The sequence below is a fragment of the Ursus arctos genome, unplaced genomic scaffold, assembly GCF_023065955.2.
Source record: "Ursus arctos isolate Adak ecotype North America unplaced genomic scaffold, UrsArc2.0 scaffold_8, whole genome shotgun sequence".
NCBI classification, from domain to species: Eukaryota; Metazoa; Chordata; class Mammalia; order Carnivora; family Ursidae; genus Ursus; species Ursus arctos.
In genome coordinates, this window is record NW_026623100.1 from 32,433,544 (window position 1) to 32,446,569 (window position 13,026).

Genomic DNA, 13,026 nt, shown 5'->3' on the forward strand with positions numbered 1-13,026 from the left:
TCTGCACCTAAACGGTTACATCTGAACCCACTGTTGCTGTGATCCCCACCGTATTAGAGAAAAACATGATTTCACCGGCAAGTGGACCTCAACAGAAATGACAAGGAGAGCATTTTAGCTGTGAGGTAATTGTCCCAAAATTCCTCCTAAACACTCCTCATGCGGTTGCATCTGCTTTGAGCGTGTGTTATTTACAAAGCAGAAGTTTCGTTGTTTTAGAGGAGAGAAAAGTTCAAACGTGATAACCATAAAAAAATTAGTTTCCTAGACTGTTGTAGATTTCAGAAATGCAACCTTGTTAGGGTAGCCCTTCCCGTTCATCTTTTTTCTTTTTTTTTTTTTTTTTTTTTTCCCAATTTTTCACTGTTACACAGTCAGCTTGCACCCAGGTAATAATCCAATGCCTTCTTTGGCTCCAAAGCTTTGACTTTTATGGGTAATTTTCAGCATAAAATGCCAAACATAAATGGAAAGGAAAATGCATTGAAATGCATTTTGTATTATAAGTTTTTTCAAAGTTCAGTTGTAGAATTAACTTTACTTTTGATAGCTGACTTATGAATTGAATAATCATATCATACGTTAGTCTCACACAAATTAACAAGTTAACATTTATGAAATGCCACACACAGTGCTAAGCACACATGCATTTTCTCAGGCAGTTATTAGTGATAATGCAATCAAAGTCACAAAACCCATGCAGAATGGGCTGTAATAATAACCCTCTTCCTTACCCAGAACACATCTTGGTGAAAACACAAAATTCCAAACAAACAGTCTCCTCATCAGTCCTGCAGATGCTTTCATAGGTAACATCCCGGGAATATGATTGCTTTGTATTAAAAGGAGCAAAAAAGACACAATGTGATGAGGTTTCACAAATTCTCCAATCCCAGCTTAACTCATGAGTGGGATAGCCCTTTGCTCTATTGCAATGTAAACTGATCTGTGGATGAATCCCTTACTATGTTGTCCCAGTCGCTTTGCTCCTGGGGCCTCCGGTGAATATTATACTTATGATGCCACGTTATTTCTCCTTTAGTCGGTAGGTCAGTTTTTCCACCCAGACTCGAGTTTTTCCAGCAAGTAATTTCTTTGAGAGTAGCTCAAACAGAAGTTGTGCTTCCACAGTTTGCCTGTGCGCACAGAACCCTCCTGGGGAAGGAGGGCTCAGTTCTTGGGTGCCAAGCACGGCTGGAGATTCAGTGGCTCTGTCCTTCCCTCGGGACCCGGTGCGGGTGCCGGCGGCTCTGCGTAGGGATGGCCCATTTACGAGGCAGCCCTGTTGGAAAATGGAACTGCTTTCAAGTTGGCCAGCAGGGCCTGAGAAAAATATTTCAACTCAAAATTGATTGGGGTTTGGTAATCTATGTCAACGTGTTCTCATTTAAGCATGGAGCGGGAGATTTTTCTTCTATAACCAATTACAGTTTAAAAAATGCACGTCGTCTTGCTTCACACAAGGAGCGCAACTCGAGGTGGGAGAAATTGTCCGACTTATTACATGTTGTTTATATCCTCATCTTTGTAGACTCTCTGCCTTCCCAAAGCGTTTTACAGCTCCCTCTGTGTCTGACCTACTCATTTTCTTTCGGACCTTCCACGTTAAATCCAACCCCACTCCTACCCCCAACCTAGAACCTCCAAGTAACTAGACTAAAGCAAAAATACACAGTTGACTCCCCCTAAGTCTGCACCCGTATCTCTCGTTTTTCTTTCACTCTAATCTAATCGCTAATTCTTAAGCTTGGCCAAATAGTTAAAAATGTTAAGTGCTAGCAAAGCCTTTTACCTCCCCCTCCTATCTGTCTCTGTTTATGGAATGGGCCCGGTTTCCTCCTCTTCTCCTTCAGCCCGGGGTCCTCAGGTCAGAACACTGTAAATACACACAGCCCCGGCCGGACCCATAAATCTGAGCAAAGGGCAGGCTTATATATGCAGATAAGCGTGGGTGAGGGTGGGGGCTTGGAAGGCGCGACATCCCGCAGAATCTGATTCTCCACAGCCATGTTCAGAGAAGAGAACTAAAGAGGCCAAGACTCTTTAGCGGGGAAGGAAAAAAGATTTTTTGTCTCAAAACATCTCTCCTTATTTCTAATGGATGAGGTTGGCACTGCTGCTTCTTCTCCTTTTTTTTTTTTTTGACTGTCCACATTGCTTATTTTCATATCCTTACCAAACGTATTATCTTAGAGGTGATCACATTAAACAATATATTCCATTTATTTCCAATGTCCTTTTTGCCCCTTAAGTGTATTTGTTTGTGTTTTGAACTTTGGGTGGTGTGTGTGTGTGATGTGAATTGGAGTCACTTTACCAGAAACTGTTCTTTACTGTAATTTTTCAAACCCAAGCTCTTTGACTTAAATAACCATGTTGTTAGTCACCACATTGAATCCCAAAGAAAAACATGTCGGAAGAAGTTGGAAATGACAAAGTGATGAATGCGTATCCTTCCATCTTCAAGGCTTTGACTTTCTTCCCAAGCCCAAATCTTTGCTGTTGGGGTTTTAGATCTCACTATTGTCTGTGATTCCTGAAAGACCATCCTCCATGGGAGACATGGCCCTTGTGAACACGGACATTGTCACAATAGAAAATCCTGAGCAAGGTGACCTTGACTGACGACTCACTTTCTATCACTCGTCTGCCCTGATTCTCCTTTGCACGCAAGGAGCCGGGCCACAGATTTGCTTCGTCACTTAAGACTGGGAAAAGGTGGCACTTGACTTGTTTTCATCACTATTGTATATTTTATCACATATACATACATGTTCTCTTTATCTGATTTCTCCAGGTTTTTCTTTTAGCTCATAGAGAACTGATTTAAAAAAAAAAAAAAGAAGAAAGGCTAATTCAGGTTCCTCAAAAGAGCTGCTTTTCTCGGGTGGCAAACATTCCGTGTAGGTAAGAGAATTTTGTGGGAAAAATTGTCCAGAGAGTGACTGGGCTGGCAGCCCAGAGCGTTTTCTGCACTCGAGCCTCATCTTCAACAAATCCTTGAAATAATAATGATGACAACATAATATCACCATTTATGGAGCACTTACTTTTGGAAAGCAACGTGCTAGGTGCTTTAGATATATATTAATTTTAGTCCTACGACAATGTGGCAAATGAAGTATTGGCAGTCTCTGTTTATAAATGAAAAGCTCTGGTGTGAAGAGTGAAGAAACTTATCCCAGAACATACATCGGAGACCAGAGTTTGAACGTAAGGCTGCCTGCGAGCTGTTTCTTCTGAGGCGCCTCTCAGGGCCTTAGGTGCTGCGTCTTCAGGATGAGGGTCTGGGGTGGAATGGTGTCTCTTTAGCGGCGATATTCCGTGTCCTGGTTGATTTTCTCCAGCCCTCACCTCTCCTCCTGCCCAGTCCTGGTGTTTTGCTTTCAGAGCTCCTGGCATCTTGGCCTGCCTTTCAGGGTCCTTCTGGGCCACACGTCTGAAACTAGACTCGTTGATCCCTTACCTGACCTGTTTCCTCTCCGAGATCCATCCCTCGTTTACTGGGAGCACCTTCCACCCCACTCAACCGTCCAAGCTGAGGGCTTTCTGCCTGCCCCCACTCTCTCCCGTCTCATCTTAACCCTGATGGCCACCCAGGCAGGCAAAGCAGAGACAAGTGCAGGGGCATTCCACTCCCACTCTCTGGGTGTGCATCCTGGCTCCAGTTCGCCAGCTGGGCCGCACTGGATAAGTCACTTTACTCCTCTGTGCCTCAATGTTCTCATCTGTAAAATGGGGCCGGAGATACCACTTATTTTATAAGGTAGCCCAAGTGAGACTCTTGGTTTTGCTTGACTGAACTGCTAAAATAGCTTTCAGGCTGTTTTCTCTGTAGCCAGGCTCTCCCTTCTGTAATCCAGCACCCTCACTTCACCAGAGTTATCATTATAAAATCATAAGCACAATACTCTTCTGCTTAAAAATCTTGAAGATTCCCTGTTTCCCTCGAGTCTAACCACTGAGTCGGGCAAAGGCCCTCATGATCTCCTGCCAACTGGCCTTTCCAGGGTCATTTTCCACCATGTCCCCCTAAGCAGTTTGCACTGTGGCAGCAAAAAAGCATACGTGTGATACTCTTTTATGTCTCCAGACTTTTGACCGTGCTGCGTCCTCTACTAGGAGTGCCCTTCCTCTCCAATTGCACCTAGTGACGTGTACTTATCGTGCATGGCTCTGTTCAAAAGTCACCTATTTTTTAGGGCAGCAAAAATCGATCTGGTCCCTTCTAGATTACGGTCCCCTGTTTGAGACCCCAAACCGTTGAACGGTGATTACATCCGCTGTAATTATCGTCTACCGCGAGGTTGTGGCCCCCTGTGCACAGAGACAATGTCTTTTTCCACTCGATTTCTGTTCTGGAGCTTCACATGGAGAGTAAATTTAGATTAATATATAAAATACCATTCTTCAATCCTAAAAAATGACTTAAAGTAAATGAGAATGAAATGCCTGTAATGCTAACTAGTTGAATTAACTCTTGTTAGCTTAAGATGATAAAGACAGTAAACTCGTAACAAAATTAAATTAAAAACTCAAGCGCAATTATATTGTTCTTACTGTCTCTGAGGTGAAACCGTCATGGTTTCTTTTCCTGATACACTATTACACGTTATAATTTTCTGACACCTTAAGAAAATCTGATAATGGAAATTCTTTACAACATCATTGAGGTCTCTCTATTTGATACAATGTTTCCTTAGAAAAGGAGCCAGTTTTTTCGCTTACTCTAAGCATAGTATTTCATGGAAGGCAGCATATTAGCGATTATGATCATGGGCTCTGGAGCCACAATGCTGGGGTTTAAATCCTGGTGCTGTCATTTATAAGCTATGTAACTGTTGGGGATGATTTTCTCATTTTCTCGGGGCCTGTTTTGTCATCTGTAAAATGGGTATCATGGTAACGTCTATCATATAAGGTGGTTGTGAGGGCCCAACGACTTAATGTATCTATGAACTTGGATGGGTATCTAGTAGGTGACTTACGGTAGATACTCAATAAATGTGCCCTATTATTCGGTTGGTGCTTACAAGAGAGGCATCTGGAATCCTTAGGAAGGTGAGGGGTATTTCATCATCGGGAAAAGTGGGGAGAGATGGGAGAGCCTTGAGAGGTTGTGAGAGTTGGCCCATTCACCTGTGCAAAGACAAGTTATCCATTCAGATGTTGTTCCAACACGTAAGCCAACTTAGCAGTACGTTTCATCATTTTACACACGGAGCTAAATCTAGGATCAAAGCCTAGTTTTAATTTAGCAATTAGGGCAGTTGGCTCCAGAATTGTCCTGCCTGGGTTGGAGTCCCAGCTCCATGACATGCTGGTTGTGTAATCTTGGGCAAATGTTTTCATTTCTCTAAGTTTATGTTTTCTCCTTTGGCAAATGAAGAGGGAGGGGGAGTTAACCTTCTACCTGGTATGAGCATTAAATGAAAACGAAATCACTGGACGTGCTTATCACAGTGCCATGCCCATGGGATATGCTTAGGTTGAGCTAACTAGTACTTCCTTGTTCAAGGTATTATTGAAATACTGTTACTATACGATGTGATTTAAGTATTTACTTTATTGTGAAATATACCATACCTATGGAAGACTGTAAAAACATTTCTGTAGATGGAAAAAAAAATAGGGTGAATACCTACAGTCTCACCACCCCAGACTAAAAAATAAAACTTCCCCTGTCTGATAGTTCCCTGCAATCCTTTCTAAGCACATTCCTGTCCCTCCCCTCGGCAGGTTACTACTCTCCCAACCTTTGGATCATCAAATACTTGCTTTACTTCCACATTTCAGTTCTTATAAATGTACCTCTTAACAATGTGTTCCTTGTTTTTATCTTTCAGGAATTTTATATTAATGGATTGTAGTATAATATATTCTGTGTCTTGCTTTTTGCATTCAACAGATGCAACTGGATTGATGTGGACAGCTCTAGTTCATTCGGTTTCACTGCTGTATAGCATTTTATTATATCAATACCCCACGATTTATTTTACTTTTTTTTTCTATTATGGGCATCTGGGTTGTTATTGATTGATTGCTATTACAAGCACTGCTGCCCAGAGCATTCTTATCCACGAGCCCTGGTGTACACAAGAAAGACTGAGAGGTTCTGGAAAGTTAAATCCAGGGGTGGAGTTGCTCAGTTGTAAGATTTCCAATTTACCAGGTAACAGTAATAGAATAAATAGAGTAAATAGAGTAATAGAGTAAAAGTGATGATAGGATTAAGTTACACAAGACTGTAGCTCTGTTTGGGGCATCCTCTATCTTTCTGTCCCTTTTGGATCTCTCCCTTTGGGGGAAGCAGCTGTCGTGTTGTGAGTACCACTATGGAGAGGCCCGCAAGGTGAGAAACAGAGGCCTCCACCCACCAGCCAGTCAGGAACTGTGACCTACTGACCGCTGTGTTAGTGGGCTTAGAAGTGAATCTGAGATGGCTGCTAGTTGATAGTCTGGCTAGAACCTCATGAGACACCTTGACCCAGAATTGCCCAGCAACACCACCCCTGACCCACACAAACTGGGTGAGACTATACATGTCTGTCTAAGCTAAGTTTGGGGGGTAATTTGTTACGCAGCAAATATAACTAATACATATTCTATTAAAGAGGCAAAAACTTCAAGTTTCCTTAAGGAATTTGTGAAATAAAGCAGGATATTAAAACAAATAGGTTGAAGCGCTTACAAACCTACGTGTTATTAAATTAAACACGAAAAAGGTGGGAAACCAAGGCTAATTTGTCATTCATACCCTGTAAAAACATGGATCAAGTGTCTTCAAACTTCTTCTTTGATCTTGATTTATAATTATTGAGTCCTTTACATGTTTGTATAAGTTGTTCTTAATGCAAAACATTCATTATAACATAATAGTAAAATAATAGAAGGAATCTAAGTATAAAGGAATAAGAAACATAGTTAAGTAATATACCCACTCGATAGAGTATTGTAGTCATGAAAAAATTTTGTTAAAAAAAGGAATGGCCTGCTCCCAACATAATGTTAAGTGAAGAAAGCAAGATATACCGTAAAACCATACACGGACTTAACAGTAAAAGTGGGCATTTCTCAGCTGGATTATGTGGGATTCTGTTTCCTTCTCTAAACTTTTTCTGGACTTTATAAGTTCCTCTCTAACAAGCACGTGTTATTATTTTATTACTAAGAAATGTATTTAACACCTGGAAAAAATATTCTTTTTTTAAAAGATTTTATTTATTTATTTGAGAGAGAGAGAGAGCACAGGCAGGGGGAGCAGCAGGCAGAGGGAGAAGCAGGCTCCCCGCTGAGCAAGGAGCCTGATGTGGGACTCGATCCCAGGACCCTGGGATCATGACCTGTGCCGAATGCAGACGCTTAACTGACTGAGCCACCCAGGTGTCCTGGAAAAATTTTTCTTGATTAACTTTCAGCACCACAAAGAAACAAAGACTATGATTTCTACCTTCAAATTGGAAAAATATATTCTATCAGACAGATACCAAGAACCGAGCATCTGCAAAGTTCTCATGCTGCTTCAGGTTGGCCTCCGTCTAAACTGTCTTGGTCTTCGGACATAATCATGGTTTGCTATCTCATTATAGTTGCTGATGCTTTTGATTTTTCTTATACAAATGAATGTAATCTATCTCTTGTTTTGTTGACATCAGAGGTTCTGGAGAGGGAATCAGAGGATGCATTTATGGAATCTCTAGAATTTCATGTGACTATTGTTTAGATTCTTCGGTTGCTGCTCATGAAGTTGAGAGGAGGAAGAAGGAGGTAGGATGAGATCTCATGGGGGGCAACGTGGAGGTGAGGGCCGCCTGAGACCTTTTTGCACTCAGAATGGTGTTTATCCAACGGTGGCTTCATTAGGTCATGGGGTTTATGGTTACAGCCTGAAAAATGATGCCTTGTGACAAAAAATATGAAAATGTGTTTTTATAATAAAAAATTTTTTGATATATTCAAAAAATTTTTGAAACAGTATTTGAATGGACTAAAAATATATTTTCTTTTTAAAAAAATGTTTTTGGCCATTAAATAAAACTTGGAAAAGACCTTGAAATACAGGATTTAATTTGAAAGAATCCACCAAACTCCCACCACTTAAGAACTACTCCAACATTTTGGTGTGTTTCTTCTCATATTTATATTCTCTCCATACATTTCCATTGCATTTGGGCTCCTAGACTTTATACTTTATCGTCACTGCATCTTCCTGTGATGACAGTAGCTATGTCTTTCTGACTAACCATCCTTTTCTCAGTCCTTAGAGCATGGTAGGTACTTAACAAACGTCGAATGACTAAATTGGATGATACAAGGAAAAGAAAAGAGCCACGAACAGTAATTGAAGCTTCAGGATTAGGAGGAAAACATCATGGCTTCTACGTTTATCTGAACCATAGTACTGAATCACATTTGCTTCCTAAAAGAAGGAATTATTTTGTTTTATCACATACAAAATACTGATGACAAATATTTCAGGCAATAAGAAAAAAATATTACCAGTTACGGCAAGCACTGGAAATTTATAATTTGGTGACTTCATAAAGATCTAATCAATCCCACATCACGTTTCCAAGCATTATTTTATTAAGCACTCCATTTATAGGGAATCTCGTAGCCAGAATTTATTGTTTGTTTAGATTTTTCCAATGCCCTCATCACTGAGGTCCTTGGTTGCATGTGTAGAAGATTAAGAGATACAATAAACTCAGAAGAATAGACCACGCCACACGTACTAGATGTAGGCCAAAGTAAATAAATACGTCTCTTCCTAAGTTCTGGAGTTCAGCAAGAATAAAAACAAATTCTTACATGTAAAAGAAGTAAAATTGTCATAAGGAAGATATGTCGGCCTTAAATTGATCTGAATGTGCCTGAGTTAAGCAGCTGTTTAATCTATAAGCCAGGATTCAGAATTATTCTTTATCTTACAACTATACTTGTGAAAGTACTATGGGCCACAAGGAAGTACACCCAAGAAATTAAAAGTAAAATTCCCCAGGGTGTGGATTAAGGACAAGGCATTTGTTTCCAACTCAAAACAAATTGACTTTCAAGATCCTATTTGAATCGGCTTTTAGTAAGTCAACAGAACAAAATCCCAGCTAGATGCAATTCCTCCTAGTTCAGGTTAAAAGCCAGATTCCCCGGGTTCAATGTCTAGTTGTATGATGGTGGACGACTTGCTCAATCTCTTTGTGCCTCGATTTTCTCACTTATCGGGTGGGGCCAGTAACAGTATCCATCTCACTGTGGTGTTGTGAGAATCCCGAGTTAATGCGTGTCAAGTTCTGAGAACAATGACCGTCACGGGATAAGTGGCACAAAAATACAAGATGCAATTATTATTAGACAGTGAAACAAAACACTTGCCCATTGTTATGTATAGTCTCATCTTTTTACTTGACAAGAGAGTACCTTGGTCCAGCTCTCCAGCCTTAGTCTTTCACTAGTTCTTATCTTCGACTCCTCCTTTCCAAGAATGCTTCCTTCGCTCCCCGGTTGGCCAAATCTGATCTCTTTTGACTTCCATTTATAAGGTAAAATGCTACAATATGCGAGGGCCAGAAATGCCTCCAGACTCGTTCCTTTGGAAACTAGCGTTTTTGCATTTCCTGACATTCTAGAATTAGTCGTCGCACTTGAGAAGCAGACCTGATGCACTTTTTAGAAATCTGTAAGAAACTATGAGCAATCTCTTCAAATGCGTCTCTTCTTAACATGAACCTCTTCAAAAATGCTGTTTGTTTGTTTCAGGGGAGAGGTGATTGAGTACCTCATATTGCTATTATGTCGAAACGGAGACTAAAAGAAAAATTATCTGCGTGAGGATCATTGTTGACATGTCTGTGCACAGAGAAGCTGAATATAAGTTTTTCTTTCCTGGGAAATCTGACATGAGAAACCTGTTGTCCATTTCAGCGCGTTTTCACCTGCCGCCGCCTCCATGGCGACAGCCCGCGGTGGGCGGAGAGAGTCACAGGCTTAGCAGGAGATGACACCCTGGCGTTCTACCCGCGACTGCAGACTGTATCACGCGGACCCACCGCTTCCCTTCCCAAGACTCAGCGGCTGTGGCTGCATTATACCTGCCGGAAACCGTGCCGTCCTCAAAGCAGGGACCCGGTCCAGGTGGCATTATGAGGTCCCACCCAATTCTTAAGTATTTGATTCAGTTTACTTACTTTACTGGAGGGCATTGTACCCTCTCTTACTAATCACAAAATCTTTACCATCCAGCACTCCAACAAAGAAATCTCTGGCTGTGGACTGTCTTCTGGATTTTTTGCCTTCATCAACGGGACTGGAAATCTCTTAAGGAGGAACACTTCTTTCCTCCCACCAAGGCCCTCCGTACCTTTCGAAATGCCATTGGGATCATGTTAACTTCCCTGCATAAAATCTTCCAACTGCCTTTCCTTGCGTACGGGGTAATATAACAGTATTTGCACCCATGACCCCCCATGATGGGCCCCTGGGATCCATTGTCCCATGGGAGCCCTGGGCTCTGGCCCTAAGAAGCTCAATGTTCCCCTTATTTGCCATCTTCTCTCTTCCCCATGCCTTGCTTTTGGACGGACCATTTCCTCTGAAGTTAACGCGCTTCTCTGCTTTCTCTGCTTCCTATATGTTAAACTGAGGCATCTCTTCCTCTAAGGAGCCTGTCATGAATCTCTAGGATGCACTGAATAGCCCTCTCTTCTGCCCGTTTGGTCCTCATTGCTTCCCATTGCCGCATTAGTGTGCTGTGTTGTATCTGTTGGTGTTTGTGTTGCCCACTAGTCTGGAAGCTTTTTTTTTTTTTTTTAAAGATTTTATTTATTTATTTGAGAGAGAGAGAGAGCTCACATGTAGGCAGAGCTGCAGGCAGAGACAGAGGGAGAAGGAGAAGCAGACCCCTGCTAAGCAGAGAGCCCAATGCGGGGCTCGATCCCAGGACCCTGGGATCATGACCTGAGACAAAGGCAGACACTTAACTAACTGAGCCACCAGGCGCCCCTAGTCTGGAAGCTTCTGAGGACAGGGATTGGATCTTTCGTTATGGCAATTCCAGCACTCAATCCAGAGCCTAACCTATGATAATAGGGTCAATACATGCTTACCAAACAAGTAAATGAATAAAGCCTAAATTTCACAAGATCTCCCATGTATAATTAAGGATACCATAAACCTAGAGATTATAGTTAGGCTGGAACATGGCCGGTGGAAAACTGTTCCCAAAGAACTTAGACAGGGCAGGCCTAAATCAGACAAGCATGTGATGGTTTAAAAGAATTAGGAAGGGTGCGAGCTAAGACGCAGGGGCTACTGAACCCAGGCAGGACTGCAACAGGTCATCCACCAGAATGATTCACTTTGAAATCAATGAGGTATAAAATTCTGCTTTTTGGACTAAGAAGTTCACTAAACTAATGCAAGTTGTGGGAAGAGAGCTTGTCCGAAAGTGACTCAAAATGAGCCCGTATTTATTGAGCACCTACTTACCATCTCTTGGGCTTTTTCATTGGTTGTTTTAAATTCATACGCTCATCTAGCTCAGCCCTGACAACACCTCCATGAAGTAGGTAATCATAGCTTTATTTTGTGAACGAGGAGACAGAGGCTAAGGAGGATTGATCGATGTGCCAAAGGCGACATTACTTTGAAGAGACAGCAGTGACTGGGCTACTCCAAAGGCTATGGATCAAAGCAGGGGCACCTCATGTCTTCTGTGCTGAGTGCTGTTGTTAGGATGGCCACAGACAAACCAGACTGCATTCCGAGAGGGGGAGCTGTTGAGGATTTAGAGGTGATATCTAAATAATCACATCTTCATCTTCTCTGATTTCTGAATCAAGTGAGGGATACAAGAAGTCAGATAGGAATCCAGGTGTCAAGCTTTTTCAGAGGAAACGTGAGCTGTGGTTAAACAGACATGTGAATCCTGTACCCCCAAACCAAGTGCCATGTGTAGCTTCCAGAACCATAGGCCTGGAAGGGGCCTGCCCCTTAAGCTCACCACATGCAAGGAAAAAGTCAGACTCTAAAGGCAGGCAGTTTTAAAGCAGAAGGTCCTGTGAGGACTTAGCCTAGAACACTCAGTGAAGCCTCCTGGATTCATCGATGAGGCCAACCAGTGTGACCCTACATCTCCTCAGAGAAACGTAAAGCCAGAGAAGCAAGTCGTTGCCCTCTCCCCAAGAACGCTAACTGATGTATCAATGTGACCAAAGCAGGGAAAGGACCACTGTGTAGGTTCATTTTGTGTGTCAACTTGGCCAGGCTGTGGTGTCCAGTTGTTTGGTCAAACACCAGTCTCGACGTTGCATGAGGGTATTTTTAAGATGTCATTAACATTCCAATCAATAGACTCTGCAAAAGCAGATTACTCTCCCTAATGTGGGTGAGACTTATCTAATCAGCCGAAGGCCTTGGGAGCAAAAACAGGTTTCCTGAAGAAGATCAGATTCTCCTCGAGACTGCAGCATCAACCCTTAACTGAATCTCCAGCCTGCCAGCCTGCCTTCTAGATTTCAGACTTGCAGGATTCTGCTAATTTAATACAACTAGAACGGTTGACTCTGTGTCTGAGAAGTTAGGGTAGAGGTCATGAAAGCTGTGTTTATGTTTCCATGGGTTCCCATTGGAAGAGGTACTGGGCTGACCCCACGTGGCCCATCAGTGTGGACTATCTGGAGATCTTCCGAGCATCCGAGATGGTTTAAATAGCACTTAATGACCCCTGTCAGTGGTGCTATGGAAAAGATGTTCACGTTATAAGGAGGATGACTCGGATGGTCGCCTGCCGGGGGTCCTCGAACTATTTTGAGAGCAGCAAGATTATCTTATGCTCCTATTAAATACTTCTAATGCAATTTTTTTTTTCATGATTTAACATTCACGAGGTTCTTTCATGTCTATTAATTTATTGGTTTTCCCATAGAGCCTAACACACAACGAGGCAATTCTGGAATTGAGTCCAGAGTGTAATAATGGCAAATTAAGAACCAAATTTCAACTTTAAATTAACCTGTATTTCTCTGTTTT